The sequence below is a fragment of the Globicephala melas genome, chromosome 8 (genome assembly GCF_963455315.2).
Source record: "Globicephala melas chromosome 8, mGloMel1.2, whole genome shotgun sequence".
Classification (NCBI taxonomy): domain Eukaryota; kingdom Metazoa; phylum Chordata; class Mammalia; order Artiodactyla; family Delphinidae; genus Globicephala; species Globicephala melas.
Genome location: NC_083321.1, coordinates 36,994,600 through 37,019,810, shown reverse-complemented (window position 1 = coordinate 37,019,810; position 25,211 = coordinate 36,994,600). Strand labels below are relative to the sequence as shown.

Here is a 25,211-nt window from a genome sequence, read left to right as displayed (position 1 = left end):
ATCTCTCTCCTCTAGCACCCAGCCCTAGATAGAGTAATAATAATAATAATAATAATAGTTACATCTCTCTTTTTGGTAGTACGTACTCTGTGCCAGGCACTGTTACAAGCACTTCACATGTATTAACTTGTATAATCTTCACTACAGCCATATGAAGGGAGTACCATTATCACCCCCGTTTTCCAGATGATGAAAGTGAGAGACAGAGAGGTTAAGCAACTTGCCCAAGATCACACAGCTAATAAGTAGCCATCAGAAAGCAAGAGATACTCTGTGTAATTATTGTAGCGCCCGTTGCCACAGCAATGGCCAAGGTAAAAAGGTAAGCCTAGGATATGTGAAGTGGGGCATAAAAGATGTCCAACACACGTAGGCCCCTTCCCAAGGCACCCAGATGCCCTGTGAGCCCAGCCTCTGCTGTCTCATGCTCCATTTGGGCCCACTGGGCTGTGCTGCCTGGTGTCAGAAGCGGGTGGTCCATGCCCCCTCTCCTGGGTACACAGGGCTTCCAGGGAATTCTCCCAGTTTGCCTGAGCCCACAATCATTCGCTGCTCTTTGAAGTGAAAACCACCGTGCTCACACCCGCCCCCCCAGGAGTAAATCATCAGGTTCCCAAATATGTTTCCGAGTGTAAATTTCCTCCAAAACGTTTAACTCTAAGCACTTCCTAAATTGCTTATGACAGTCCAAAATGCCATGTTCCATCCTGCTTCTGTTCTAAGGATCAAAGCAGGGGCAACAGCCAGAGAAATGCCGGGCTGAGGGGCCGTTCAGGACAACTCAGCCACCGGGGGCGGGGCAGGGGGATTTCTTAAGAGCCCGTAGCACCCTCAGCTCACTCAGGGCTCTTGGTGGTACAAAGACAGAACCAGGAGGGCAAGGCTCACGTCTGCTGTCTCAGCACTGAGGTTCTGTACAAGATTTCATTTGGAAGGAGGTTCTGTGCTAAAAATAAAAATTGCTACTGGGCTACATTATCACTAAGGTCTTCATGGGCTCCCATCTCCTGGGGCTCGTTTGTTCATTCCACAGATATCACTTGAATGCCAGGACCTCGGAGGCACAGAAGATCCCGTGGTGGATAAAAGTGTTATAGTCTCCGCCCTCGTGGAGGTCAAAACCCAAGATGGAAAAGACAAAAAGCAAGAAAACAATGATTAAATAAAATAATTACACAATGTGGTGGGTACCATGAAGGAAATCAACATGGTGATGGGATCTGGAGTAACCTGGGGCCTTCTCTGAGAAGTTTAAGCTGAGCCCTGGAGGATGAAAAGGAACCAGACTTGGCGAGAACCAGGGGAAGAGCATTCTTGGTGTGGGGAACCGCAAGTGCAAAGGCCCTGTGGCAGAAAAGAGGTAAGCGTCTACTATGGCTGGAGCAGAGGGAGGGAGGGAGAAGGACGGCCTGAGTTGGGTTTATTCTAAATGCACAATCATTGAAGGGTTCTAAGCAAGGGTGAGCTACTATCCATTTACAGGTAAAAGATCACTTTTCTGCCTTGCAGGAGGCGAGGAGATCCATTAGGAAGCTGCTGTAGGAGAGGAGGACAATGGGCTGCGGGTGGCTGTAGAGAGGGGGGAAGTGGACGGTCTGAGTCGGAGCTGGTTAGATTTGCTGAAGGACCTGGTATGGGGGGGCGGGGTCTGTACAACAGACCCCGTTTTCCCACCTGCATGAGGTGGGTGTTCCCAGAGACGCCTCCTCCTTTGCCCTGACTGCCCGGTGGTCTTCTCTTCGTTCTGCGTCACCTGCCACACTGGTTTCTCTGTGCTCAGATACTCCGAGCTCGTTTCAGCCTCCAGACCTTTGCACTGCCTGGGACGCTAGTCCCTGATCTCCTCGTGGTCGGTAACTTCTTGTCTTGGGGGCCTGAGCTCAGCCATCCCCTCCCCTAGCCACCTTCCCTGAACACACAACTGGTACCCCCTACTCAGACCCCCTCCACCCAGGCACTCTCTATCACGTCACCCTATTTTATGTTCTTTCACTATCTGAAAGGATCTTGCCCATTTACCTGCTTGTTCCTTTCTCCACCTGGCTCCACTAGAATGCAGACTCCGCGAAGGCAGACAGAACAGCGCCTGTCTCCGTCAACTCCCCCCACGCGCAGGGGTGGCTGGGGGCGGCCGGAGGCGGCCCTGCAGTGCTAGATATGCCCACAAGAGGGCGCCCATAAATTTCCTTTTCAGTTTCTGGCTGGAAAATCTCCCAGGAGTAAAATTAACAGAACCCTAACTGAAATTTCACAATTTGCCTAGTATCTGTAGTATATACCCATACTGTCATGTATCATGGTCTTTCATGTTTCTGGGAGTAAAATAAAATGTTTTTCTGTGGGATTTTTGAGATACCGCCTTGAGACGGGGAAGGGAATCTGCATGGGACCCTGGCTCACTCCCACACCTCTTCTCTGCTAAGCTTTCACTGACTCTCACTTGAGCCAACTTGTCCTTATGTCTCCACTGATTGTAGCCAGAGACAGATTATCTTCAGCTAGATGGGACCTAAATTAACATTTTCTTGACCATAAATATATATTTGGCTATGACGCAGAGATTTCCCAACCAACTGGGTAAGACTAAGGAAATGTCAGTTCAGATCAATCAGTGAAGGCTGGTAAGGGTTTGACATAATAAGGGAGCAGAAAGCGCTGGTTGGTGATTGAGCATTGCTGTAATTGGAGGCAGCTGTGAAGCAGCAGAACGAGCGCGGGGCCAAGATGGGAGCACAGGAGTGAGTCCTATTTTGTATCCTGGTTCTGTTGTCTTCTAGACACTTGATGATGGCTGTGAGCCTTCTTCTCTGTTTGTGAGAACGATAGTGCTCTGGCGGACATGAAAGGTGCTTTGTAAACAGGTAAGCAGGCGGTGGTGGTAGAATGGGGTGAGATTATAACCGCTGCTAGCACCGTCACGTTTGCAACCCCTCACACTGGGACTGAGGGTCCCACTGTGAAAGAGGGGCTCATGTGGAGTTGGGAGGGGACCCAGGGACTGTCTGGATGTGTCACCTAAATAAGGAAGAGGGCCAGAAGTAGGATCTGGGAACTGGAGAAGGAGGCCGGGGAATCCCAGAGCTAGGAGGAGTAGCCCAAGACAGGATGGGCCAGGCAGAGGGATGATTCTGGAAAAATATTTGCAATAACATTCCCGGCTGCTGACACAGGACAGGTGTGAACAGGCTGCATTTAATGGCCAGGGAGGGGATGGGCACGTTCCAAACTTTTTTCTAATAGAAAATGTGTTGCCTTCAATATAGGAAGCTGGGGAAACGTAATCATCATTAGTAGGCACTTTGATTATTTTTTCAAATCTTCCTGGTCGCTTTTATAATCTCTTACTCTTTACTCACTTTTAATTTTCTTTTTATTTCTTTAAACATATTAACATTATTGTTCAATCGTCTGTATCCCAATCTCTGAAGTCTTTGTGGGTCTGATTCTACAGAGTGCTGTTTTCTGCTGCCTCTCACTCGTGGTGGTCTGTTTCCTTGGATGCGTTGAGATTTGGACTGTGAGGCCCTTTTGGGGGGGAATCCTATGATAATACTGTGTGGTTTGGCTTGAGGTACATTCCTGCAGGAGGACTTGTGATTGCTTCCCTGGGCATCAGGACATAAAATAGACCAGGGTCCACTTGAAACTGAAAGGATAATTTAGGGGAGTTTTAAGACCACGCTACCATGTCATTTCAGACTCCTGCTTGGTCAAGCAAGGGTCAGCCAGTAGCCCTCAAATCTCAGAGGACAATTTTTTTCTCCAACTACCCCAAATCAAGCCTGGCACAGACACTTTTCCTTGTTTTTTGTTTTTCTTTTGTTGTGTGGTTGCTGTTCTTATCTCTCACCGTTTTCCTCAGGATATAGCCCTTCCTGAATCCTGGCTTTACGTGGAGGGGTCTCCAGTGTGACTCCCCAGCCTGCGTGGGTACAGAATTAATGCTGAGTGTCACCCCTCCCCCATTCCTGGCAGAGTTCTATGCATAGCAGTTCTAGGTCACGAGGCTGTGCAGGGTCCCCCAGAGAATGTGACCGTTTCTTTACATGCATCCACTTGGACTGGGGGCCGGCTTCACTCCTGGCCTTAGGTTCCCCTTCCTTGAAGTCTCTTCCACTGATTTAAAAATATGTTTTTTAAAGATTTTTTTCTAACATTTGGATATGTTTCCTAGGCAGAGAGTTTCAGGGAAGCCTCAGCATCACCTGGGAACTCTTTAGAGATGCAGAGTTTTAGGCTCCACCCAGACCCACAGAATCAGAATCTACATTTTTATACAACCCCAGAGGACTTACATAGGTTGAGAAGCACGGCTTTCCTTTACCATATTACCTGAAACAGAAGCAGGACAGGCACTTTGCGTGGATATTCCAGGATAGGGACAAAATGAAACTGTCCTTTTCCTTCCCCCTGGCTTCTCCCGGGTCCAGTGGCTCAAACGAAGAAAGACTAGGATTGGGAATTCCTTGGCAGCCCCGTGGTTAAGACTTCGCCTTCCAGTGCAGGGGGTGCAAGTTCCATCCCTGGTTGCGGAGCTAAGATTCCACATGCCCCGTGGCCACAAAACGAAAACACAGAACAGAAGCAATATTGCAACAAGTTCAATAAAGATTTTAAAAATGGTCCTTATCAAAAAAAATATTAAAAAAAAAAGACTAGGATTAGTATGATGTCTCTGTCAGCTGCTGCCTTTCTCAGCTCCACAGAGGCCCTGGATGGATGGACCCAGCCCTGAGCAGTTCTTGAGCTGGGCATGACCCCCAGGGATGGGCTCAGAGGTCTCAGTGCTGTCCCTGCCCTGTGTTTGTAGGGCCAGGGAGCCCTTGTGCCTACTGAGTTTTCTGCCCCTTTTTCCCCGTTCCCCTCCCTGATGTCCTGCCTACATGACTGATCTTCTGCCTTAGTTTCTCCGCTCTGAATGGAAGCTGGATGGAGCTGGCCCTGAACCCCAGCTTTGACCCCCTTCTATTCTCAAAGACAACACGGCAAAGCTAAAGGGACAGGGCTTTGTCCCTCTATATTCAAGAGTCTATTTCCCTGGGAAAATAAGTAGACAAAGGAAACAGTCCAAACAGTGTCAGGAACCATAACATTAAATAAGATTACTTTAACTTCTGCATAATAAAATATCCCCTGTCCTGCCTGAACTCGGCCTTGCATTAACTTCTTCACGTACTCAGCATCCCTGAATCTTGCAGTGCGGCTCCCACTTACTCAGCATTCATGCTGAGCGAGGACCTGGGTTCAGCACTTGATGTACATCATCTCATTTAACACCTACACCATCCCTGTGCAGAGATGAGATAAGGGAGGTCCAGGGAGGCTCAGTCAGTCCACTGTCCAAGGTTACCAGGTTGGTAAATGGTTGAGTTTGGATTAGAACGCAGGTCTTTGACACCAAAGCCCATTGTCTTTCCACTCCTCTTTTCTGCTCTCCTGTGTGCAGCACCCAGCAGAGCACCTGGCACAAAGTAAACTCTCAATACATGTTTTCTAAAATGAATGAGTCTTGCCATATAAAGACTACTGGTTATTGAATGCCTGCTATGTGCAAGCACGTTCTCTATGTTAGTTTGCATCCTAACAACAATCCAGAAAGGTACTGATGATTATTATTTGTTTTAAAGATAAGCACACTGAAGGTCAGAGAGGTTAATTAAATTTCCCAAAGTCACACAGCTGATGAGTTATTGATCCAGGGTTTGAATTCAAGCCTTTCTTTCTGATGCCTAAAGCCATGCACTTTTGGTTGTACTTTTGGTTTGCCTTCTAATATGGGGAATTTAGTCTTGGGAAGGGGTGTCTTGAAGTTGACATGATACCAGTGGTGCTGGAGACCCCATGAGCAGTGAGAGAGAATCACCTGGAGGCAGATGGTGGCTGGAGAGTGTCCAACAACATGAGGGAGTGAGCACCCTGTCTCTGGGGTGTCAGACAGCTGTCTCCACGAGGCCCAAAGGCTGGAAGAGGGCAACTTGGGAGTTCCCTTTAGCTCTGACAGTCTTGATCAGCCCTGGAAATCTCTGGAGAGGGTGACTCAGAGCCATCCATCCTGAGGACGGTAGTTCAGAAGGGCACAGTCCTGGTTATTCTAGTTTCTAGGTGGTATTTGGGAAAGTCTTCATCGATGAAGAAATCACCGGGGAGTGATTAACAACGCTCGCATCAGCTCCTTTCCTCCTTTGCCGACCTCACCCAGTGAGTGGCCTTTCACAGGGGCTGGTTTCTTCCACACTTACAGAAGCAGAGAATGTGAAACAACAGGTTCTGACCTTGGGTCTCATCTGGGAAAAAGATGAAACCTGAAATAAATGGAACCCATTAGGTTTACAATTGAATTTCAAAGGGCTGGGCCCCTAAAGTGCCCTCTTCCAATCAAATAATCTGAGCTCTGAATGCACTAAACTGTCCTTCGAAGACTGGTAATGCATATTGTCCCCTGCCTGCCAGCTGTGTTGAGTCAGTCTTCCTGAAGTCCACCACCAGCCTGGGACCCTAGCCACTTGCTTTATCACATTGAAAGGCTTAAAACTATCACTAGTAACAGCAATGATTTACATTCGTACAGAAGGTTGCAACTGACAAAGTACTTCCATGTTCATTCCCATTTGAGACTCCAGAGAGCCCATTTGGAGGGGTAACGTGGGAAGAGTTATCCTTGTTATACAGACCAGGAGCACGGGACTCTGAAGGCAGAGTGCTTAAGGTACTTGGCTTCTAAGGAGCAGATCCAGGACCCGAATCTAGATTTTTTTTTTTTTTTGGCTGCACCTCACGGCTTGTGGGATCTTAGTTCCCCAGCCAAGGATTGAACCCGAGCCCTCGGCAGTGAAAGCACAGACTCCGAACCACTGGACCGCCAGGGAAGTCCCAAGATTTCTTGATTCCAAATTCAGCTACAGCTACTAACTGCCCTTCCTGAGGGAGATCGTGTGGCTTGCATCAGTGCAGCGCTCAGAATAAATAATCTGACGTAAGGAGAAGAGTGTTACTTTCATAACCTTGAAGGTAAAAGTGCTTCAGTGGATCATGTTAGGCTACTACTGTTCCCGGCCCCTCCATCACTCCTTTCCTGTATCACAGCAGAGACTCCTTTGCGGGCTCCACTGTGGTTACAACAATGTTCATGCCTCTTTTTGTAAGGGAAGGCAGTGTTACATAGTGGCTGGGAGCACGGGTTCAAGTCCTGCCTCCTCTTCAGCTGTGTGACCTTGCACAAGTTAGCTAACCTCCCCGAACCTCAATTTGACACTGCTGGCCTCATGGGGATGGTGATGATGATTGAATGAGATAGCGTCCTGGAGAGCTTAGCATAGAGATCAGCACATAGTAGGTGCTCATTAAATACAGACTGAACACAGCTGTATAAAACAAGGACTGTAGGTCAAACCCTGGCACTGCCAGGCTCATTCTTGGAGCATTCGTTCAAGCAGCATTGACTGAACACGTGCTCCATGCCAGGTACTCCTGTGTGCACTTCTCACTGGCTCCTCACAGCACCTCTATAGGAAGGCATCATTATTCCCATTTTACGCATGAGGAAACTGAGGCTTACTTGTCTGCTACTGTCTTTCATACACTAGGATTCATACTCAGCTCTATTTGACTCTTATTCCAATGCTCTGCTGTGCAAGAGAAGGTGATCAGTATACAGAGATGGGAAAGGGTGTGTTATTGATTGAGAGTGGGGTAACAGGAGCCCCCGAATTGGGGTATCCAGGGACTGGACCTCTAGAGCTGTAGCTCTCACACTTGCTGTGCAACTTTGAGCTGGTCGCCTCGCCTCTCTGGGCCTCACCGCATCATCTGCACACCAAAGAGGTTAGACAGATCATCTCAAAGATCCTTTCCAGCTCTGGCCCGCTGCAATGCACCTCAGGTTTCAGAAAGATTCTAGTACACGATCCTAGAATGGGAGAAGCATAGCAATGGCCCCCGAACTCTCAAATTAGTTTTTCCTCGTGAACCCATGTGTTTCTGCATGAATTCAGAATCTGCCTGAGGAAAGCTCTCAAATTATCCTACAGGGATTAGCCCAGCTAGTAATTACTCCTATTATTTTTTATTGTATTTTATAAGGTGCCTTTCATCCAGGATCTCAAAGGGCTTCTCAAACATTCATTAGTGGAGCTCTGCCCCCTCCTGTGTGGATATGAAAGGCAGAAACAGATTTTAATGTTAGAAAGAGGAGGTGGGGGGAGAGAGAAGGGGACTGGGATCCCGGGATTAATTTCACCTATGAGTTCAAAGGCGATAAGAGCAGAAATTTGCCAGGGAAAGCCTCACCTTTGGGAGTTCAAGAGATACTCAGTGAAGAGCAGATGGATCAGGAAATATTCCTCCTTTAAAAAACAAATCAATTCCTGTGTGCCTAGGAGAGGGTCGTTCAGTTTGGCTCAGTTCAGTTTGGCTGCTTTATTTCACTTTAGACTTGTCCATGAGCTGTCCTTTGAGCTGCTCTCTAGCACTCAGGCCTGTGCTGATTTGAAAGATGTGAGGGAAGCAAGGCTTTCCGAGTGTACCCACTGCAGACTTGGGCACACTGGGGTAAGTAGTAGGGCACAGGAACCTCCCAGGAGAGTCCTGGTGGCTGCCTTAAACAAATGGCTAAGGCCAAAGAGGCACATGAAACGATGCTCAACATCACTGATCATTAGAGAAATGCAAATCAAAAGTACAGTGAGATATCACGTCACAACAGTCAGAATGGCCATCATCAAAAAATCTACAAATGATAAATGCTGGTGAGGGTTTGGAGAAAAGAGAACCCTCTTGCACTGTTGGTGGGAATGTAAATTGATACAGCCACTTTGGAGAACAGTATGGAGGTTCCTTAAAAAACTAAAAATAAAATTACCATATGATCCAGCAATCCCACTACTGGGCATACACCCAGAGAAAACCATAATTCAAAAAGACATATGCACCCCAATGTTCACTGCAGCACTATTTACAGTAGCTAGGTCATGGAAGCAACCTAAATGTCCACTGACAGATGAATGGATAAAGAAGATGTGGCACATATATACAATGGAATATTACTCAGCCCTAAAAAGGAACGAAATTGGGTCATTTGTAGAGACGTGGATGGACATAGAGACTGTCCTACAGAGTGAAGTAAGTCAGAAAGAGAAAAGTGAATATTGTATATTAACACATATATGTGGTATCTAGGAAAATGGTACAGGTGAATCAGTTTGCAAGGCAGAAATAGAGACACAGATGTAGAGAACAAACATATGGACATGAAAGGGGGAAGGAGGTGGGATGAATTGGGAGATTGGGATTGACATATATACACTAATATATATAAAATAGATAACTAATGAGAACCTGCTGTATAGCACAGGAACTCCACTTAGCTGTACAGTAGAAACTAATACAACATTGTAAAACAGCTATACCCCAATTAAAAAAAAAATGGCTAAGGCCAAAGCCAAGATGCCCCAGCATGTGGCCAGTGGCTACCCCAACACCTACTGGGCAGTAGGTGAGGGAGAGTGAGTTTGGGTTTAGTCCAGGGACCTGATTGACAAATGACACAGAAGGACCGCTTTGAGTCACCCATCATGAGGCCACTCCATTCCTCTCCTCCCTACTCCCCTGTACCATGACCAAGACACCTGGCTACTTGTACCAAGTTCCTTTCATCCCCATTCTGATGAATGGATAGGAGGGATCACTAGGGAGCATGAAAACCTCTCCCAGGGTTGGGTGAGGGGCCAGTGGTCTTTCCTGCTGGTGTGTGAGCTCCTGGAGGACAGAGCCCTGCCTGCCATTCACCACTTAACCCAGCACATGTTCTGGGCACAGAGCGGTGGATGCTGAGAACATATCTGTTGACTGCAGGAGCAGATCATGAAGCTGCCACTCTGTTGGCTGGTCTGATACAGATTAGACAAGGATCCTTCCTCCCTTTGGCTTGGAAATGGTTGGATGCAAAGGACAGCCAGGGCCACACAGCTCCAGTGACTTCAGAACCAAAGACGGAAGTCACTGTTAAGCTGGAGGTGAGGGTGACTATGATGCGGTGACCGAGGGCCCAGAATGAGGTGGCGTGGGAAGCAGGGCGTGCGGTGTGAGGTGGCAAAGAGGAGGACTGTCCTGGCCGCTGGGAACATGAGCGTCCTTTAGCATGTCAGGCTTCCAGCACTTTCACTGCTGGGGGCTCCAAGGCCCCATGACTGGTCCACTCAAGGTGAGACAGCCTGGAGGGATGCGGGTGACAGGAGAGAAGGGTAAGGCCTGGCCTCGCCCACAGGGAGCCGGTAGTTCTGTTTTGGAGATTAGACTTCCACACAGAGCAATTAGAGAACAATGCAAGATTTGTCACTGACTAGATTGCGAGTTTCCTGTGTGGGGAGAGAGGGCCTTATTCATGGCACTCTTTCTTGTTGGGCCAGACAAAAGTCTAGGTACTGTTTCTGCTCCAGATACACCGAATGATTAGTTGTCACATTGGATGACACAAAATGTTAAGTGGCCTAGGTCAGAAAAGGGAAGAGTCTGGAGGCCAAGATGTTGGGGAAAGCTTTAAGAGGGAGGAGGAGCTGTGGTGGTTGTTAATAAATGACCAGTGAGAAGAATACTCCCCACCTTCTCAAAGGGCCTTCATATCACAAGCCTGTGTGTTGAGGTTGACCAGGGAGGAAAGTGAGAGGTTCTAAGTGGCAAAGGGATTGCTTTATATTTAGTTACCCAGTGAGAGGGCATCTGAGGACTTTGCCTGCCGGGGATCCATTCTCTTCTCTTCTATCCTCACTCTCAGTCTGTGGGGTTTCTTTGGGGCTGACATCACCTCTAGACTTTGTGGGTATGCCCAGGGCTCAGACTCAGCACTGGACCCTCCCGGCCACAGGATCTGTCCAGGGATGAGCACATGACACACGCTGAGCCAGTGAAAATCCTCTTCAGGACTTTCTCTAGCACTCCTGGAGGCAAGGCACTCTTTCCTTTGGGGTTGCAAAGCTAGAAGAATGTAAGCCTGGAGCTGCTGGGGGTAAGCCTGGCCACTGGAGAAAAAACTATCTAAAACTGAAGCTAACACAGAAGAAAGCAGAGCTGCAAGGTAAAGAGGAACTTTTGCAAACTCTTGATAAGTTTTCAGATACATAAATCAGTGCGTTTCTTTTTTTATTCTCTCTTAAGCTACTTAAATTTAAGTTTTTGTCACTTGTGAGAGAGAAAACCCTGTCTCATATGCCCAGCTGGTGAGTGAACTCACCCATCATCCATCCATTCTGTCCATCCATCCATCGGTTCACATACCTTTAATGGACAAAGCAGTTGCTCAATGCATTTTTGTTTGAATTAGTGAAAGACTAATTTGTCATGATGTGTTTGATGACAAAGATACATCAGCTCCCTTTAATCCTGGGGGAGCTTTGTCAAGAAAGGGCAAACCTAGTTCTGAACTCAGAACTTGGAAGTCAGTTAGGAATTCAGTCCCCCAAAGAGTACCGACCTTTTCTTCAGTGTCATTAGTGCAAAGCCAGACGGGATCTTTCCTTCGCCAAACATGATTCGGTTATGCTGGTGCCACAGCCCAATGGGAGGGTGCCCTCCCAATGGGAGGGTCCAGGATGTCACTGACAAGCATGTGGGTTTTCTTGTTGGAGCCGGTGCCAGTGCTGTGAGCTCTGCAGTGACACGAGTGTGACTTGCCAGGGAGGACTTACTTGCTTTACCCTCACGGGACCTGTTTTGCCCATTGTATGTGGTGATCACACGAAGTGCAGAACTGCCCAAGAACCTCAGAGACAGTGCCAGCTCTTTCAGGATGACTCTGTAAAAAAACTCGAGTCAGAGAACATAGAAGTAAACCAGTCACTGATCTCACACTCCTGTTTCTCCAGGGAAGACTGTGACTCACAGAGAAGGGGAGTACCCAAGGACGCTTAGAGAGTGATAAGGAGAGACAGGATCTGGACTCTAGACTCCCAATCTGGTGTTTTTCCTACTCGGCCACTCTCCCTCCTTGGGCCACAGCCCAGAACACGTGGAGTTTGTCTCCAAGGGCTCATTTCCTCTTTGATCAGTCAGGGCTGTTGGTAGATCAGGGAATGCTGTGGGCACTGGACTGTATTTCAAAGATGTTCTTCACGTTGTCTGCCATCATCTGCTTGTGGGCCACGTGGCACAATAAGGATGGATGGACACGGTGGTCATAGAATTGGTGGGAGGGCACCTTAAAAGTCACCTTGCCCAACCCCCTTCTGAGGTCTGGCTTCCCTCTAGAGCACCCGCTGATACACTTGTCACATTTGCAGGTGGCAGAGAGTGGGGGTGAAAGAGCTGTGCCCTTGGTTCTCTCTCTCTCCTGACTCCTCAAGGACATAAATCCATCAACGGCCTCCTCTCTCACTCTCTAAAGTCTTCGGTCTCTTCCTCCTTGTCTCCTTCCTCTGGATTAACAAATGTTTTTGTTCTCCTTTTCTCAAAGCAAACAAACCAATAAACGATTGATGCTTCTTGTTTCAGTTTTCCCAAATGCTTTGTGACCTTCGTATCTTTCTCTTCCACAAAATTTCTTGATTCATTTATGTCTGCTGTTCACACTTCTTCATCACCCACCCATTCCTTAACTTTGGGCAGCCTGGCTTCTCTCAGAAGTCACCACTGACCTCCTAATTATGAAATCCAGTGTTTTTTTTTTTAAGCCTTAAAGTTTCTGTTTCCTTTGTATTGTTATTTAAGATGTTGGTCAGCCAGTACTCAATCTCCCTCCATACGATGTTGCCCTGGTTCTCTTTCTTCCCCTTAGGCCTCACCTTCTGATCATATCTCTGTTTTCACTTCGTGGCTCATTTGTTCTGATGCCCCCCCAACCCAGAGACCTCGTCCATCCATTGATGTCTCTGTTCGTTCAACACTCAGTTGAGTGCAAACTGCCATGCCAGGAACTGGAGGTTCAGAGACAGATCACAATCATTCTTGACCTCAGTGAGCTTATTTTCTAATGACGGAGCCAGAGAAGTTCATCCCAGCATCATGTGATGACATCATGCAATCTGGACCAGTTACTTCACAGATTCAAGAAAATGCAGAACTGAGAGCAGAAAAGAACCTTGTCATATTCTGACATTTTACAGGAGCGGAAACTGAGGCACAGGGAGAGGAAGTCAGTGTCCTGCAGTCCTACAGAGAGTCAGCAGAAGAGCCAAGCGTAGACCTGAAATCTCTTCAAACACATCTCTGGCGGAGAATGGCTAAAGATGACTTTTCTAGTGAAGTTGGAAGGTATGGGGTGCAAAAGAGTATTTGGAGTTTTCTCCAAGATACAAATGCATTTCACTGAGTTCCTTCTGCAACTCAAGACCCATCATTGGAACCTGTGTTTTGCTTCAAATACTCCAGCAAGAGGCCATGCAGTAGAGGTCCTACAATTGGGGCTTCTTTATGGAAAGGGAGAGAAACAATACCTGCTGAACACTTAATATGGGCCATAAAACCAAGACCCAGAAGTTAAGTGATCTTACATCAGATTGAAAGCAAAATCAAGATTGGAACTCAGGTTTCCTGTCCCTGGTCTATTCTTTTCCTATGGCCAAGAGCCATAAGCTGCCTGAGCTGGATTGCTGGGCTGTCACCTGTCCAGGACAGAGAGGGAGATGACTGACTGTGAGCCTTCTGGGTGCGGGAGCCCCACTGCAAGCCCACTGTGTGCTTTTGGATAAGAACCTGCTCTCGTCTTGACCCCCAGACAGAGCCAGCATCATGAGCGTGCAGCCCCTAAAGTTGCACAGGACTCTGTGCTTAGAGGGGCCCCAGGCTTGGTTCAATGTTGCCATCTTGAAATCCTTAACAATCTGTAACCAAGGGACCAACAGGATGACGTAGCCAGTTCTGCTCCCAGATTACAGCCTTTGTTGTTGCCGCTCAAAGCACTTCCCAGGTCACTCATTTGAATAGTTCACTGTTGTCCCTATCTTTATCCCCCTAGGAAAGGCTATTGGAAAGATCACCCGAAGGGGACTTGAAACTAGGCCAGCCAGGTGCCAGCTAGGTTTCCTGGATGACTTCCGGGAAGGGTTTTACCCTCCCTGGGCATCCTGGGCCACAGCAGAGGGCAGGATTCATCGCTAACTTTGCCAGACCCGGACCCCAAACCACTCACCACTTTAATCATCTGCTTTGGTTCAAGAGCCCTCGGCAGCTCCCTACCTAGAGGAGAGTCTAGCCCGCTATGGTTCCAACCTACCTTTACAGCATTTTCTCTCAATGTTCACGCATAGAGAGTCTCTGCTCTGACCAGAGTGTCTTCTTTTCCTTCACTGGGTCCACCTTCAGTACTCTGACCTCTGCGTCTTTCCGTGCCGTCCTAGTGCATCGCCTTATTCTTCTCACCAGCTGATACTCCCCCATCCTTCGAGGTCTAGCTGTGGCCCTGTCTCCTCTGTAAAGGCCCGTCTCTGACCACCTGTTCTATATCCTCTCTCCCAACGAGGCTGCATAGTCCCTGAAGACGGAGTCAGTGTCCCAACTCTATTTTCCTCACCAAGCCACACACCCAACGGCGGTCAGTGAACAGTCGCTGGTGCCCTGATTCTCACCAGAGGAGAAAAGGCAGGAGATCCATTTGCTGGTGAGGCTGGGTCGTGTCCTCCCAGGCATGGCTTGTTTGCTATCGGAAATGAGGCAGCAAGGGCCTCGTCAATCCTGTTTCCCCAGCTGAGGCTCTGGGCCCAGGCTTGTCCCCAATGCCCAGGCTACCACAGATCCCACTGGGAGATGTTGCCTCAAATGTTCAGGGAAGGGAGGCAGCTTCCTGACAAGGGCAGAGGAGTGTGGGGATGCTACAGGTAGAAATGTCAGGCTCCAGAAGGGGATGCTTATTGTCTTCTGGCTGATCAGACTCTATCCAGAGTTTGGGCATCACGTGATTAAATTAAAGGTGGGGAGTGGAGGGACTACCCGGAAGAGGAACCCATGCCAAGTGGGAAGTGAATAAATTGGAGGAAAGAAAGCTTGAGAGAATGTGACCCATGTCTTTAAAACAGTCAAAGGGCTGCCATGACCAGCAGAGGTGGACTCGTTCAGGGTGGTCCCTCAGGGCCAAGGTTGGACCAAGGCAGGGAAGTTACAGGGTAGCAGGGTTCTGCTCAGGCAGACCTGTCAAACATGGGAGGGTCACAAAGGGGAAGGAGTAAGCCAGCTCTTCCTCAGTAGGGCTGTCCAAGCAAAGGCTCCATCCTCACTGATCCCTCAACTCACCTCTGTTTCTCTGCACAACTTATCCCTCCATTTCTCAAAGAGATCTTTTTTTTTTTTTTTGCGTTACGTAGGCCTCTCACTGTTGTGGCCTCTCCCGTTGCGGAGCACAGGCTCCGGACGTGCAGGCTCAGCAGCCATGGCTCACGGACCCAGCCACTCCGCGGCATGTGGGATCTTCCCAGACCAGGGCACAAACCCGTGTCCCCTGCATCGGCAGGCGGACTCTCAACCACTGCGCCACGAGGGGAGCCCTCAAAGAGATCTTTAAAACTGCATCTTCTCTCCTTAAACCTTGGCTCCTACTCTGGTGTAAATGCATCAACCCTTCTCCACTGCCCCCATTTTGTTCCATCAGCTCTTGCAACAGTCTCCTAACCAGTGCCCCAGCCAGCCGCCTAGATTCCCACCAACCTGCCTCCATGCTGCCAGAGTGAGATTTCTAAAATGCAAATGTGCATCTGTTACGCTCTTGCCTAGAGCCCTGCAGTGGATTCCTGGTGTCCTCATGAAATGGCTGAACTTTCAAGGCTCTTCATGGTCTGACCTGGGCAGCCTCATCCCTTGTTCTTTCCCCTGCATCTTACACACCAGCAGTACTGGAGGCTTAGATCCCTGCTCCACCACACTCACTCCTACCTCTGGGCCTTTGCACATGCTGTTCCCCCTCACCTGGAAGCGTCTTCTTTCTTATTACCATTCCTATCCCACCCACTCCACTCCTCCCAGCTCTCTGCAATTCATCTACTAGGCTTCAGGTTCAGTGTCTCATCTTCCAGGAAGCATTGCCAGGCTTCCCAAGTCTGGGTTAGATATCCCTGCCGTATATTGCCTTAGCATTCTGTAGTGTGTGTGTGTGTGTGTGTGTGTGTGTGTATGTGTATGTAATTACCTGTACTCCACCCCCTTCCCCAGTAGAGGGCAGGGACCATGTCTGTTTTTTTCACTCCACATCTTCATTGCCTAGTTCCTGACACATAGTAGCTGCTCAGAATATATTTGTTGAATGAAATATTGTCCTTCTTTGCAGAGATGCTATAGAAGGGATTCCTGCTTTGGGCCCTTTCTACCTCTGGGACCATGTTTCCATAAAACACACCCTTTCCTACCCTTAAGTGGTATTTTATCATGTGCAACAGAAATGGTCAATGCTCATTTCTTGTTTCAAACAAAAATTCACTCTAGGTGGTGGTGCAAGGGGCCGCAGGGGACTCTTCATTTGGTTTCACAGTATGATTGCAGAAGGAAGACTCAGTGGTGAAATGTTTGGTTTCTGTAGCATCGAGCTCATTCTAGGTAACCCGGGGAGGGCGATGAATTTTACAAGGGGCTGTTTAGACAGCCTGCCCCTCTGGGTAGTATCTTACTTCCGTGGCTTCTGTAGAACCTGGTGCTATTATCTCACTTGGCAGAAACAAATGGACAGGACATCAATAGCCAAGAACATGAAACTTGACCTACACCTCACACCTTATACAGAAATAAACTGAAAATGGATCATAGATTTAAATGTAAAATATAAAACCATGAAACTTTTAGAGGAGAACGTAGGAGAAAAGCTTTGTGATCTAAAGTTAGGAGAAGAGGTCTTAGACACGGCACCAAAAGCACAATCCATAAAAGGAAAGACTAGACTAATTAGACTTCATTAAAGTTAAAAACTTTTGCTGTAGAAGACAGTGAAAAAGATGAAATGACAAGTACCATTTGGGAGAAGATATTTGCAAACTACCTGACAAAAGACTTGTTTTCAGAATAAAGAACTCTAAACTCAACAGTAAGGCAACAAATAATCCAATGAGAAAATGAACAAAGGACTTGGACACTTTACTAATACACAGGTGGCAAATAAACACAGGAAAAGATGTTCACCATCACTAGTTGTTAGGGAAACGCAAATTAAAACCACAATGAGATACCACTACACAGAATGGCTAAAATAAAAAATGCTGATAAAAATACCGATAAAACAAATGCTGGCAAGGATGTGGAGATACTGGGCCTTGCATATGCTCTTGGAGAGCATGTGAAATGGTAACAGCCATTCTGGAAATCTGTCTGGCAACTTCTTAAAATGTTAAATATATACTTGCTGTATGACCCATGAATCTCAGTCTCGGGAATTTATTTCAGAGAAACGAAAACATTCTCACACAAAATGTTCACAGCACATGCTCACATAAAATGTCCTATATGCAAATGTTCAAAGATGCTTTATTTGTGGTAGCCCCAAACTGGAAACGACCCAAGTGTCCTTCAATAGGTGAAGGTTGAACAAACTGAGGTACATCCATTCCACGGAACACTACCTGGCAAGAAAAAGGAACGAATAAATGCAACCACTGGGAAGTATCATGAGGCTATTATGCTGAGTGAAAAAAGCCAATCTTGAAAGGTTAGATACTGTATGATTTCATTTATAAAACATTCTCAAATTGACAAAATTATGGAGATGGAGAAGAGCTAAGTGGTTGCCAGGGGCTTGGAAAGGGGAGGAAGGGTGTGATTATAAAGGGGCAGCGCTAGACAGCTGCTTTGTGGTGATGGGCAGCTCTGTGTCTTGATGTGGCAGTGATTATACAAATCAATACATATACAAATATTACAAAAAGAGTGAGTGCGTGCAGAAACTGGTCAGACTATGTGCCAGTCAGTCAGTAATGCACTATAGGTGTGTAAAATGTCACCATTGCAGGTAGCTGGATGATGGGTACACGGGACACCCCACACTATTTTTGCATCTCCTTGTGGGTCTACAATTATTTCAAAATTAAAAGTTAAAAAGTGGACTGAGAAGAAAGAGGCAAAGGATCCTCATACTTATTAAACATCTGACTTGTGCTAGGTGCCTTTAGTCTGTTCATTTCTTCAATAATTTATTGGATGCCTTCTGTATACCATTCACTATGCCTGAAAATTAAAAGTAAACAAATGGTTACTGCCTTTTTGATATTTACAGTCTAGATCAGAAGGTTAAGTAACTTGCCCAAGATCACACACTGGTAAGGGATGGAACTGAATTCAAAACTATGGACCCAGATCATTTCTGGAAATTACATAGAAATCAGAGTTATCTTCTATGGAACATTACAACCAAACTCAGAAGTTATAAAAATAGAAAAATAATTTATCTTTTATTTCCTGCTGATTAAAATTTCATGTCATGTCAACCTTAATTAAGGCTATAACCTCAACTTTGTGTTTTCAGTCTCAAGAAGACTACCAGTGACTATCTATATCATAAAGATAATCTAGCCACACAACCGAATAAAGGTGATGACTTATTTTCTCAAGAAAATTTGTAATTCAGTGGATACCACATTAAACATTGGAATAAAAGAAATGTATAAGCCAATGAAATTCAAAAAACATAAAACAATGACCCCTGACCTCAAAAGCAAAGCTGTCTCTAGAATTTTTTAAAGTACCACGTGACCATTATATATTTACACTATTGGTTTTGTCACTTAAAAAAATAAACTATGTGCAGAGCAATTATATTGGGAGGTGATTATTCATCAAATCTCTAGAGGGTGCTTTTACTCTATTAGAGGATTTGCTACAGGGTTTCCTTATTTACAAGACATTGGGGGGGACCTTCAAGATGGCAGAGGAGATCACCTTCCTCCCCGCAAATACATCACAAATACATCTACATGTGGAACACTCCTACAGAACACCTACTGAACGCTGGCAGAAACCTCTGACTTCCCAAAATATATACATATTTTTTTCCTTTTTCCCTTTTTGTGAGTGAGTATGTGTATGCTTCTTTGTGTGATTTTGTCTGTATAGCTTAGCTTTTACCATTTGTCCTAGGGTTCTGTCTGTCTGCTTTTTTTTTTTTTTTTTTAGTATGGTTTTTAGTGCTTGTTGTTGGTGGATTGGTTTTTTGGTTTGGTGGCTCTCTTCTTCTTTTTATTATTACTTTTTAATTTTTAATAATTAAAAAATTTTTTTTATTTTAATAACTTTGTTTCATTTTCTTTTTTTCCTTCCTTCATTCCTTCCTCCCTCTCTCTCTCTCCCCCTCTTCTTTCTTCCTTCTTCCTTCCTTTCTTCCTTCTTTCCTTTCTTCTTTCCTTCTTTGCTTGCTTCCTTCCTTCCTCCTTTCTCCCTCCCTCCCTCTCTCACTCTTCCTTCCTTCCTTCCTTCCTTCCTTCCTTCCTTCCTTCCTTCCTTTCTCTCTCTCTCTCTTTCTCCCTCCCTCCCTCCCTTCCTTCCTTCCTTCCTTCCTTCCTTCCTTCCTTCCTTCCTTCCTTCCTTTCTTTCTTTCTTTCTTTCTTTCTTTCTTTCTTTCTTTCTTTCTTTCTTTCTTTCTTTCTTTCTTTCTTTCTTTCTTTCTCCAGTTTCTTCTGAGCCATGTGGCTGACAGGGTCTTGGTGCTCTGGCCGGGTGGCAAGCCTGTGCCTCTGAGGGGGGAGAACCAAATTCATGATATTGTTCCACCAGAGACCTCCCGGCTCCACATAATATCAAATGGTGAAAGCTTTCCCAGAGATCTCCATCTCAATGCTAAGACCCAGCTCCACTCAATGACCAGCAAGCTACAGTGCTAAACACCCTATGCCAAACAACTAGCAAGACAGGAACACAACCCTACCCATTAGTAGAGAGGCTGCCTAAAATCATGATAAGGTCACAGACACCCCAAAACACACCACCAGACGCGGTCCTGCCCACAAGAAAGATAAGATCCATCCTCATCCACCAGAACACAGGCACTAGTCCCCTGTACCAGGAAGCCTACACAACCCACTGAACCAACTTTAGCCACTGGGGACAGACACCAAAAACAACGGGAACTACGAACCTGCAACCTGCGAAAAGGAGACCCCAAACACAGTAAGTTAAGCAACATGAGAAGACAGGAAAACACACAGCAGATGAAGGAGCAAGATAAAAACCCACCAGACCTAACAAATGAAGAGGAAATAGGCAACCTACCTGAAAAAGTATTCAGAGTAATGATAGTAAAGATGATCCAAAATCTAGGAAATAGAATGGAGAAAATACAAGGAACATTTAACAAGAACCTAGAAGAACTAAAGAGCAAAGAAACAATGAACAACACAAAAAATGAAATTAAAAGTTCTCTAGAAAGAAGCAATAGCAGAATAACTGGTAGGTGGCAGAAGAACGGATAAGTGACCTGGAAGAAAGAATAGTGGAAATAACTACTGCAGAACAGAATAAAGAAAAAAGAATGAAAAGAATTGAGGACAGTCTCAGAGACCTCTGGGACAACATTAAACGCACCAACATTCGAATTATAGGGGTCCCAGAAGAAGAAGAGAAAAAGAAAGGGACTGAGAAAATACTTGAAGAGATTATAGTTGGAAACTTCCCTAATATGGGAAAGGAAATAGCCAGTCAAGTCCAGGAAGTGCAGAGAGTCCCATACAGGATAAATCCAAGGAGAAACATGCCAAGACTCATATTGATTAAACTATCAAAAATTAAATACAAAGAAAAAATATTAAAAGCAGTAAGGGAAAAGCAACAAATAACATACAATGGAATCCCCATAAGGTTAACAGCTGATTTCTCAGCAGAAACTCTGCAAGCCAGAAGCGTGTGGCAGGACATATTTAAAGTGATGAAAGGGAAAAAGCTACAACCAAGATTACTCCACCCAGCAAGGATCTCTTTCAGATTCGACAGAGAAATTAAAGCCTTTACAGACAAGCAAAAGCTCGGAGAACTCAGCACCACCAAACCAGCTTTACAACAAATGCTAAAGGAACTTCTCTAGGCAGGAAACACAAGGGAAGGAAAAGACCTACAATAATAAACCTAAAACAATTAAGAAAATGGTAATAGGAACATACATGTCAATAACTACCTTAAACGTAAATGGATTAAATGCTCCAACCAAAAGACATAGGCTGGCTGAATGGATACAAAAACAAGACCCATATATATGCTGTCTACAAGAGAACCCACTTCAGACCTAGGGACACATACAGACTGAAAGTGAGGGGATGGAAAAAGATATTCCTTGCAAATGGAAATCAAAAGAAAGCTGGAGTAGCAATTCTCATATCAGACAAAATAGACTTTAAAATAAAGACTATTACAAGAGACTAAGAAGAACACTACATAATGGTCAAGGGATCAATCCATGAAGATATAACAATTGTAAATATTTATGCACCCAACATAGGAGCAGCTCGATACATAAGGCAAATGCAAACAGCCATAAAAGGGGAAATTGACAGTAACACAATCATAGTAGGGGACTTTAACACCCCACTTTCACCAATGGACAGATCATCCAAAATGAAAATAAACAGGGAAACACAAGCTTTAAATGATACATTAAACAAGATGGACGTAATTGATATTTATAGGACATTCCATCGAAAAACAACAATACACTTTCTTCTCAAGTGCTCATGGAACATTCTCCAGGATAGATCATATCTTGGGTCACAAATCAAGCCTCGGGAAATTTAAGAAAATTGAAATCATATCAAGTATCTTTTCTGACTACAGTGCTACGAGACTAGATATCAATTACAGGAAAAAACTCTGTGAAAAATACAAGCACATGAAGGCTAAACAATACACTACTTAATAACCAAGAGATCACTGAATAAATCAAAGAGGAAATCAAAAAATACCTAGAAACAAATGACAATGGAGACACGACCCAAAACCTATGGGATGCAGCAAAAGCAGTTCTAAGAGAGAAGTTTATAGCAATACAATCCTACCTCAAGAAACAAGAAGCATCTCGAATAAACAACCTAAACTTACACCTAGAGCAATTAGAGAAAGAAGAACAAAAAAACCCCAGTGTTAGCAGAAGGAAAGAAATCATAAAGATCAGATCAGAAAGAAATGAAGGAAACAATAGCAAAGATCAATAAAACTAAAAGCTGGTTCTTTGAGTAGATAAACGAAATTAATAAACCATTAGTCACATTCATCAAGAAAAAAAGGGAGAAGACTCAAATCAATAGAATTAGAAAAAAAGGAGAAGTAACAACTGACACTGCAGTAATACAAAGGATCATAAGACATTACTACAAGCAACTATATGCCAATAAATTGGACAACCAGGAAGAAATGGAAAAATTCTTAGAAAGCACAACCTTCTGAGACTGAAACAGGAAGAAATAGAAAATATAAACAGACCAGTCACAAGCACTGAAATTGACACAGTGATTAAAAATCTTCCAACAAACAAAAGCCCAGGACCAGATGGCTTCACAGGCAAATTCTATCAACCATTTAGAGAAGAGTTAACACCTATCCTTCTCAAACTCTTCCAAAATATAGCAGAGGGAGGAATACTCCCAAACTCATTCTACGAGGCCACCATCACCCTGAGACCAAAACCAGCAAAGATGTCACAAAAAAAGAAAACTACAGGCCAATATCACTGATGAACATAGATGCAAAAATCCTCAACAAAATACTAGCAAACAGAATCCAACAGCACATTAAAAGGATCATACACCATGATCAAGTGGGGTTTATCCCAGGAATGCAAGGATTCTTCAATATATGCAAATCAATCAATGTGATACACCATATTAACAAATTGAAGGATAAAAATCATATGATCATCTCAATAGACGCAGAAGAAGCTTTTGACAAAATTCAACACCCTTTTATGATAAAACACTCTCCAGAAAGTAGGCATAGAGGGAACCTACCTCAACATAATAAAGGCCACATATGAAAAGCCCACAGCCAGCATCGTTCTCAATGGTGAAAAACTGAAACCATTTCCTCTAAGATGAGGAACAATACAAGGTTGTCCACTCTCACCAGTGTTATTCAACATAGTTTTGGAAGTTTTAGCCACAGCAATCAGAAAAGAAAAAGCAATAAAAGAATCTAAATAGGAAATTAAGAAGTAAAGCTATCACTGTTTGCAGATGACATGATACTATACATAGAGAATCCTAAAGATGCTACTAGAAAACTACTAGAGCTATTCAGGAAATTTGGTAAAGTAGCAGGATACAAAATTAATGCACAGAAATCTCTTGCATTCCAATACACTAATGATAAAGAATCTGAAAGAGAACTTAAGGAAACCCTCCCATTTACCATTGCAACAAAAAGAATAAAATACCTAGGAATAAACCTACCTAAGGAGCAAAAGACCTGTATGCAGAAAACTATAAGACACTGATTAAGGAAATTAAAGACAATACAAACAGATGGAGAGATAAACCATGTTCTTGGTTTGGAAGAATCAACATTGTGAAAATGACTATACTACCAAAGCAATCTACAGATTCAATGCAATCCCTATCAAACTACCAATGGCATTTTTCACAGAACTAGAACAAAAAATTTCACAATTTGTATGGAAACACAAAAGACCCTGAATAGCCAAAGCAATCTTGAGAAAGAAAAATGGAGCTGGAGGAATCAGGCTCCCCGACTTCAGACTATACTACAAAGCTACAGTAATCAAGACAGTATGGTACTGGCACAAAAACAGAAATATAGATCAATGGAACAGGATAGAAAGCCCAGAGGTAAACCCACACACATATTGTCACCTTATTTTTGATACAGTAGGCAAGAATATACAATGGAGAGAAGATAGCCACTTCAATAAGTGGTGCTGGGAAAACTGGACAGCTACATGTAAAAGAGTTAAATTAGAACACTCCCTAACACCATACACAAAAATAAACTCAAAATGGATTAAAGACCTATATGTAAGGCCAGACACTGTAAAACTCTTAGAGGAAAACATAGGCAGAATACTCTATGACATAAATCACAGCAAGATCCTTTTTGACCCACCTCCTAGAGAAATGGAAATAAAAGCAAAGATTTAAAAATGGGACCTAATGAAGCTTAAAACCTTTTGCACAGCAAAGGAAACCATATCTATTACAAGATGAAAGGACAACCGTCAGAATGGGAGAAAATATTTGCAAATGAAGCATTTGACAAAGGATTAATGTTCAAAATTTACAAGCAGCTCATGCAGCTCAATATCAAGAAAACAAAAATCCCAATCCCAAAATGGGCAGAAGACCTAAATAGACTTTTCCCCGAAGAAGATATACAGATTGCCAACAAACACATGAAAGGATGCTCAACATCACAAATCATTAGAGAAATGCAAAGCAAAACTACAATGAGGTATCACCTCACACCGGTCAGAATGGCCATCATCAAAAAATCTACAAACAGTAAATGCTGGAGAGGGTGTGGAGAATAGGGAACCTTCTTGTGCTGTTGGTGGGAATGTAAATTGATACAGCTACTATGGAGAACAGTATGGAGGTTCCTTAAAAAACTAGAAATAGAACTACCTTATGACCCAGCAATCCCACTACTGGGCATATACCCCGAGAAAACCAAAATTCAAAAAGAGTCATGTACCACAATGTTCACTGAAGCTCTATTTACAATAGCCAGGACATGGAAGCAGCCTAAGTGTCCATCAACAGATGAATGGATAAGTAAGATGTGGCACATATATACAATGGAATATTACTCAGCCATAAAAAGAAACGAAATTGAGTTATTTGTATTGAGGTGGTTGGACCTAGAGTCTGTCATACAGAGTGTAGTAAGTCAGAAAGAGAAAAAGAAATACCGTATGCTAACAGATATATATGGAATCTAAAAAAAAAAAAGTGGTTCTTAAGAACCTAGGGTCAGGATAGGAATAAAGATGCAGACCTAGAGAATGGACTTGAAGACACGGGGAGGGGGAAGTGTAAGCTGGGACGAAGTGAGAGAGTGGCATGGAGATATATACACTACCATATGTAAAATAAATAGCTAGTGGGGAGCAGCCACATCGTACAGGGAGATCAGCTCGGTGCTTTGTGACCACCTAGAGGGGTGGGATAGGGAGGGTGGGAGGGAGATGCAAGAGGGAGGAGATATGGGGATATATATATATGTATAGCTGATTCACTTTGTTATAAAGCTGAAACTAACACACAATTGTAAAGCAATGATACTCCAATAAAGATGTTAAATTAATAAATAAAGACATTGAGTTATTG

General features: G+C 44.6%; 1 long non-coding RNA gene across 1 annotated transcript in view; it reads left to right on the top strand.

Moving 5' to 3' along the window:
* The window catches only part of LOC138842776 (uncharacterized), a 118,706-nt gene that overhangs the window by 84,884 nt on the left and 8,611 nt on the right, over positions 1-25,211 (top strand). Inside the window, exon 2 of the long non-coding RNA XR_011377620.1 lies at positions 1,034-1,360. This is a non-coding gene — a long non-coding RNA (uncharacterized lncRNA). The remainder of the gene's footprint in view (positions 1-1,033; positions 1,361-25,211) is intronic.